This window comes from Tupaia chinensis, unplaced genomic scaffold, assembly GCF_000334495.1.
Source record: "Tupaia chinensis unplaced genomic scaffold, TupChi_1.0 Scaffold000062_1, whole genome shotgun sequence".
In the NCBI taxonomy this organism is placed as follows: Eukaryota; Metazoa; Chordata; class Mammalia; order Scandentia; family Tupaiidae; genus Tupaia; species Tupaia belangeri.
The window spans coordinates 3,142,553-3,150,802 of NW_006159520.1; the positions used below are offsets into that span (position 1 = coordinate 3,142,553).

Consider the following 8,250-nt stretch of genomic DNA (forward strand, 5'->3'; position numbering starts at 1 on the left):
CACCCCCCAGGGGGGATGGCCATGCCACAATCCCTTCTCCTCCATTCTCCTCTTGGGATCTTGGGCACGCATGCACACGTGTCCGGCATGAGTTTAAGCCATGGAGTCCGGGTCTCGAACTGCAGTCGGCTACATGGGAGTCCAGCGACATAGCCATTACGCCAACTGCTGGTCCCATCTCAGCGGGGTGATTTCTCACTTTCCCTTTCACTGTCTCTGTCTCTCTCCAGCAAGGGTATGTACCCTTTAGCAAAAACCACAAGTAAATAAATAAGAATTCATTGGGAAGGTATAACTATTCAAAACCTGCCCACACCCTCAAATGATATAAAGCAAAAAAAAATTAAAATTAAAGAATTACAAAGATAGGGGCCAGTAAGTGGCATGGTGGTTAAAGGTGCTGGACTCCCACGTGGCTGACCGCAGTTCAAGTCCTGGACCTGGCAACTTGCTTTCTCACTTTCTCTCTCTCTCTCTCTCTCTCTCTCTCTTTCTCTGTTTCTCTCTCTCCTCTCACACTCTGTCCCTCTCTGGTCAAATTAAAATAAACAAACAAATAAATAAAGTTAAATAAAATAATTCTTAAAAAGAATTACAAAGACCTCTTCTCATTAGCGGTCTGAGGTGATCTTTGAAAATGGTTCGCTATTCACTTGACCCAGAGAACCCCACAAAGTCATGCAAATCAAGAAGTTCAAATATTCTTCTTCTCTTTAAGAACACTCGTGAAACTGCCCAGGCCATCAAGGGTATGCATATCCGAAAAGCCACCACGTATATGAAGGATGTGGATGTCACTTTACAGAAGCAGTGTGTGCCATTCCAACGTTACAATGGTGGAGTGGGTAGATGGGCCCAAGGGAAACAGGGGGGCTGGACACAAGGTTGGTGGCCCAAAAAGAGTGCTGAATTTTTGCTGCACATGCTTAAAAATGCAGAGAGTAATGCTGAACTTAAGGGGTTAGATGTGGATTCTCTGGTCATTGAGCACATTCAGGTGAACAAGGCACCAAAGATGCGCCGTCGTATGTAAAGAGCTCATGGGCGGATTAACCCACACATGAGCTCCCCCTGCCACATCGAGATGAATCCTGACTGAAAAGGAGAGAATTGTTCCTAAACCGGAAGAGGAAGCTGCACAGAAGAAAAAGATATCCCAGAAGAAACTGAAGAAACAAAAACATACGTACGGGAATAAAGTCAGCATAAAATAAATGTAGATAAAAGTAAATGGAAAAAAAAATTACAAAGATAAATTGAAAAACACATAAGCATAATGGAACATTTCAACATACTTCTCTCAGTAACTGATAGATCAAGAAAGCAAAACATTTGGCCACTGGAAGCGCACTAGTAGTAAAATATCTGCTGAGGCCATATGGGAAGTCCTAGGGTCACATCCTGAGGTATCCCTGTACGTTCTAAGCATGCATGAGCCCATGATCCTGTGTGACTGAGGAGTGCCCATCTTTCTTTCTCTGTCTCCCTCTCTCCTGGAGGAAACAAGTAAATAACTTTTTTATTTTAAAAAATAAATTATTTTATTTCTAATTTTATTTATTCATTCATTTTTATCTTAATTTGACCAGATAGACACACAGAGAGAGGGAAAGTGAGAAAGCAAGTAACCAAGTCTGGGATTCAAACCATGGTCAGCCATGTGGGAGTGTCCAGCGCCTTAACCACCATGCCACCTACTGGCCCTATAAATTTTAAATTGTCACTATACTGTAGTGGGGGGAGTCTTAAAAATAAACAAACAGCAATTAGTTAAGACATGGGATATTTGAACAAACCAACAGTTAGAGCACATACTTTACAAATATGTATTTACCAAAAAGTGTCACAAAGCAAGCATCTATAAATATTGGAAGTACTTGGGCCAGCAGGTGGTATGGTGGTTAAGGGCACTGGACTCCCACATGGCTGACCGCAGTTCAAGTCCTGCACCTAGCAGCTTGCTTTCTCACTTTCTCTCTCTCTTTTGTGGCTTCTCTCTCTCTCTCTCTCTTTCTCTCTCAATCTGTCCATCTCTGCTCAAATCAAGATAAACAATAAATAAAATTAATAAAGTTAAATAAAATAATTCCTTTAAAAATACTGGAAGTACAGGCATCAAAAAACTGTAACAACAAAACGTGTTCTCTGATCACAAATTGAAACTCAGGATCAATAACAAAGTCCTGTACATGAGAAAGCACTTCATAAAAAGGAAAGGTTGCATGGTGGCTAAGGCACTGAATCCCACATGACTTACTGTGGTTCAAATCCTGGACCCAGTTGTTTAAAAAACATGCTGGGCACACGTGTATGCATGCCCAAAATCCTGAGAGGAGAATAGAGAGAAAGGATTCTGGCATTGTCTCCCCCCGCCCCCCCACGCAGGGGGTGATTTCTCACTTTCCCTCTCTCCCTGGCAATCACAAGTGCCCTACCGCAAAAACTTAAAGAAAAACATAGTTAGGCCCAGTTTTGGTGGCACAGCAACAGAGTTAACACTGCAGTGCTGGAAGCCGTATGGAAGGTCACACTCAGTTCCAGGGTCAACCTGTATGCACCAGATATGGCACAAATGCCTATGATCCTGGTTCACTAGGAAAGGTTTGGGGGGTTGCTGCATGAAACCTCACTGAGGGTTCTGGTGTGTGTGTGTGTGTGTGTGTGTGTGTGTCTGAGACCCTCAGTAAATAAATGAACATTTTGAAAAGGATATTTAAATGAATAGTATGCGAATGGAAAGTTACCTGGCATCATTACTAATCAGGGAAATATAAATGAAAGGCACAATAATATACTAGTACCTGCCCACAGTATTAAAAAATTGGCATTACCAGGATGGACAAGGATGTGGAAGGACTGTCACTCTCATTACGATTATTGGGACTGTAGATTGTTATAATGATTTTAGAAAATTGGTAATATCTACTAAAGCTACACATACACCTATCCTATGACCTAAGAATTTCATTCCTAAGTATACACCTAAGAGGATAAGTATGTATAATTACCATAAACTTGTGTAAGAAGGAATGTTTATGACAGCTATATTCATAAAAGTTCCAGAAAGGAAAAAATGAAATATCTATCAACAGAAAAATAGACAAATTTTGTTATATTTATACAATGGAATGTTATAGAACAACAAAAAAGAGTGACTTCCTAGTTCATAGAGCAGCACTGGTGACTCTCATGAACAATATATTAACCAAGCAAATCAAAAAGCCAAACACAAAAGATAGATAGGATATGGTTCCACTCATAAGGATATCTTTTTTTTTTTTTTTTTGGAGTGGTAATTTTTTTGCTATAGGGCATGTGCACTCACCGGAAAGACAGAGAGAGACAGAGAGATAAAGCAAGGAATCACCCCCCCAGGTGGGGGTTGGTCACGCCTCAATACTTTCTCCTCCATTCTTCTCTCAGGATCTTGGGCGCACATGCACATGTGCCCAATGTGAGTTTAAGCCACCGGATCCGGCATTCAAATCATGATCATCTACATGGGAGTCCAATAACGTAGCCATGATGCCATCTGCTAGTTCCTCCACTCATAACAATTTCAAGAAAAGGCAAAACTAAAACTAGTAAATAGTATTAGAGGTCAGAATAGGAGTTACCTCTGAGGTAAGGTATTAACTAAGAAAAAATGCAGAAAAAGATATTACTCTATTGAATAAAATTTAAAATGAGATCTTTCCTGTTGCGTTTTTAAGAGCACAGTATAGTATTACCTGTAAATGCAATGTCGTACATGTTTACATCAGATCTCTACAACTTATTAAATTTGTTTAATTGAAACTGCTCATTGATTAGCGATCCTCCATTTCTTTTTCCCCAGCCCTTGCCAATCGCAATTCTATTTTTCAGTATTATAAATTTTACTATTTTAGATACTCATATAAGTAGAATTATGTAGCATTTATCCTTCTGTGACTGGCTTATTTCACTTAGCATAATGTGGAAAAATGGTGCAGCTGCTATGGAAAACAGTATGGAGTTTCCTTAAAAAAATTAAAATAGAACTACCATATGATCTGACAATTTCGTTTCTGGGTATATATCCAAAAGAATTGAAATAAGAATCTCAAAAAGATATCTGCACTCTCATGTCCATTCTAGCATTATTTACAATAGCCAAAATATGCTAACAATGTAAATGTTCATCATTGGATGAATGGATAAGGAAAATGTAGAAAAACACACAGGTCAATGAAATAGTATTCAGCCTTTAAAAAGCAGGAAATTCTATAATATGTGACAATGTAGCTGAACTTTGAGGATATTATACCAAGGACCTTGTGAATTTCAGAAATGGTCTAAGTCTTTGGTGATAGAACATGGCTCTTTCCTACGTATTTATGTACAATATATTACAGTAACATAATATGATATATATGTATATTTAAAGATTCATCAAGTTGTACACTTAAGCTTGATATTTTCTGTGCATACTTTATACCTCCATTGAAAAGTATATGATAAGGTCTAAATTTGGAAATTAATGAAACTAGCTATCCAAAATTTACACAGAGAGCCAGCAGCTGGTATGGTGATTAAAGTGCTACATCCCACCTGGCCAACTCTAAAGTTCAAGTTTCAGCACTAGTGGCTTGAAAATCGTGCCAGGCACATATGCGTGCATGCTCAAAATCCCAAAAGGAGAATGGAGGAGGGGGTACTGCAGCATGGCCATCCCCTTCTGAGGGTTGACTTCTCAATTTCCCTCTCTCTCAGTTTCTCTTTGTCTCTCTTCTATGGTTGCACATACCCCATAGAAAAACTAAAATTACACAGAAATATAAGTTCAAAGCTCTATCAAAGAATGACAATTTCATTTTTATGCAAAATCGAAATTCTCCTACTTACAAATCTAATATATTTTTAGTACCGAACCTAGATTAGAAGAGTGTGAAAAGGGAAGTTTATAGACCCATCACCCTGATTAACATAGATGGAAAAATCCTAAATAAAACTTAAGCTTATTAAATGGAAGGATGGATGGGTGAAAAAGACTCTATGAATGACTTGAATTTATGCCCCAAAATGTGAGGACAATTTAACATTTGAAAATTGACCAGTGTTTCACCATACTAATAAAATAAAGTTTCAGAGCTCTACATAGAAGTTCTCTTAAGTCTTTGGCTAAATGCTATTCTGTTCATATATACATGCAGGATGATAATTCATGAGACTAGATGAAGAACAACCAGGGAACCAAAAGAGAAACAATTCTCAGAGCTCTCAAAAAGCTGGACAAGGGCTGATTCCATGGCACAGCAGTAAAGCACTGCCCAAGAGAAGCCAAATTCCACATGGTGACTCTGGTTCACATCTCCAGCCCAGTCAGCCTGAAATCCGACTGAGAACAGATGTGTGTCCAAGATCCAGTGGGCTGGAGGACTGAAGGAGATCTGGAAATCCCATACTCTGTAGAGGATACTCTCTCTCTCTGTCTCTCTCTCACAAGCACACTCATGTGTGTGTGCATGTGCTCTATCACAAATAAAGAAAAATATTTTTAAAAAAAGGTTTTAAAGAAAGGGGGATGATAGAGTTACTCTGAGGCACATCATGATGCTGAACTCAGGTCTGTTCCACATTAATTATTGTTTATCTGCTCCCACTCTGGACTTGAAATTAGGGCCACATGTCCACGAAAGTCTTATACGCAAATGTTCTTAAGAGCTTTGTTCGTGACAGTCCCAAATTGGAAACATTCAAATTCCCTTCAATAGTGAAATGGATAAGCACACTATGGTATAGCTATACAATGAATACCGCTTGGCAATAAAAAAGGAGTAGCCACCTGTGTGTGCAATAATATGGATACATTTCAAAAAGCATTTTGCTAACAGTAGAAGCCAGGAACAAGAGAATATACACTGTATAATTCCTTTTATATGAAATACTAGATGAGACCAAACAATCCAAAATGACAAGGCAACCAGTGTTTGCCTGTGGCTAAGGTAGAGGTTGAGGCTGACCACAAATAGGCATGAAAGAATTGTTCTATATCTTGATTACAGTAGTGGTTATATGGGTGTCTACTTTTGTCAAAACTCATCAAAATCTATGCTTTAAATGGGTGCGTGTATCTTACTGCATGAAAATTATACTCCAACAATGTTGATTTAAAATGTTAGAAACATTACAAATATTATAGTACCAAAAATATAAGAAAACTGAAAATAAATTATGCAAGCATGTAAACCTCTCAGGAGAAATTACAACATATTATTGAGGTCATATAGGAAGACCTACATGTTCATGAACAGGCAGACTCAATATCATAAAAGTGTCAATATCCCTCATATAACTGAAAATTCAAAGAGCAAAGGACAAAAAATAACTAGGAAAATTTCCAAGAATGATAATTATCATTGAAGGCTGGTGGGGAAGACTAAAAATGATGTAATAACTAATGGCAAAAGCTTGAAAACATCTGTACTCAATTATAAGAAAAAAATCGCTTTTTGTTTTTGTTGTTTGTGGGGTTTTTTTTAAGTAAAAGTAAAAGTAAATTGATTGTGTTTTGGTTTTTGGGGTTTTTTTAGAGATTTTCACTATAGGGCGCGTGCGCTCGCCAGACAGAGAGAGACATAGAGAAAGTGAGAAATCACCCCCCAGGGGGGGATGGTCACGCCGCAATCCCTTCTCCTCCATTCTCCTCTCGGGATCTTGGGCACGCACGTACACGCGCCCGGCGTGAGTTTTAAGCCACCGGTCCGGGATGCGAACCACAGTCGATTATGTGGGAGTCCAGCGACATAGCCATTACACTAACTGCTGGTTCCCAATTGATTGTGTTTTTAAAGAAAGTAGCACCACGGGACCAGCAGTTAGTGTAAGCATGCGTGCATATGCCCAAAATCCCGAGAAGAGAATGGAGTAGAAGGGATTACAACATGGCCATCCCCTCTGGCTGTCACTCTATCTCTCTCTGACTCGGGCAAGTGCATGTTCTCTATAGCAAAAAGTCTCTCTTTAAAAAAAAAAAAAAAAACGGAAAGAAAGAAAGCAGCACCAGAAAATTAATCTATTTATTGGCATGGTAAATGACTCCCTTGTACCAACTACTAACTAAGCTATTTTTACATTAAAACCAGTTACTGATAATTTCTTCATATGAAAAAAGGAGCATTTTTTACAACACATGTCAATTAGAATCCTAATTTGTTAGTCTTAAAAATTTACACTCTTGTCCCTTTCTGCCTCCGCTGCTGCCATGGCGCCCGTGAAAAAGCTTGTGGCAAAGGGGGGCAATAAAAAGAAGCAGGCTCTGAAGTTTACCCTTGACTGCACCCACCCGGTAGAAGATGGAATCATGGATGCTGCCAATTTTGAGCAGTTTCTCCAAGAGAGAATCAAAGTGAATGGAAAAGCTGGGAATCTTGGTGGAGGTGTTGTAACCATTAAAAGGAGCAAGAGCAAGATCACTGTAATTTCTGAGGTGCCTTTTTCCAAAAGGTATTTGAAATATCTCACCAAAAAATATTTGAATAATCTACGTGATTGGTTGCGTGTACTTGCTAACAGCAAAGAGAGTTACGAATTACGTTACTTCCAGATTAACCAGGATGAAGAAGAGGAGGAAGATGAGGATTAAAATTCATTTATCTGGAATATTTTGTATGAGTTCTTGAATAAAACTTGGGAACACACACACAAAAAAAGAACCAAACAGAATTGTTAGAGATGAAGGCTGTAATACAGGCAATCAACACTTTCCTTGAAAATAGACCAAAATAAATGTTTTGAAATCTTAACATCTTAACCCAGTAATCCTTCCAAAGTACTGACTTCAGCATTTCTCTTAACATACTCAATTTTTCTTTTTTTTTTTTTTTTTTTTTGTGATTGTGTTTTTGTTGGGGTGTATGCACTCAAGACAGAGAGAGACAGAGAGACAGAAAGCGAGAAATCACCCTCCAGGTTGGATGGCCACGCCACAATCCCTTCTCCTCCATTCTCCTCTCGGGATCTTGGGCATGCACGCACACGCGCCCGGCGTGAGTTTAAGCCACCAGGTCCAGGACTTGAAGCACGGTTGGCTACATGGGAGTTCAACTACATAGCCATTATGCCAACTGCTGGTCCCAAGTCCAGTCATCTTTAATTAGAGCATAAATATAGTGTGAGAAATGCAAATCATGTTGAAAGTGTTATTTTCTGTGAAAATTTATGTTACAAATGTTATAACCATGAACAGTACGGGAAAATAACAAAATAGTTCACTTGTAAAATAAAGGC

General features: G+C 38.8%; 2 pseudogenes; both read left to right on the forward strand.

Moving 5' to 3' along the window:
• Nucleotides 1–637: 637 nt before the first annotated feature.
• Nucleotides 638–1,214, forward strand: LOC106736355 (60S ribosomal protein L17 pseudogene; annotated as a pseudogene).
• Nucleotides 1,215–7,213: 5,999 nt separating this feature from the next.
• LOC102490094 (60S ribosomal protein L22 pseudogene) lies at nt 7,214–7,658 on the forward strand (annotated as a pseudogene).
• Nucleotides 7,659–8,250: the final 592 nt, after the last annotated feature.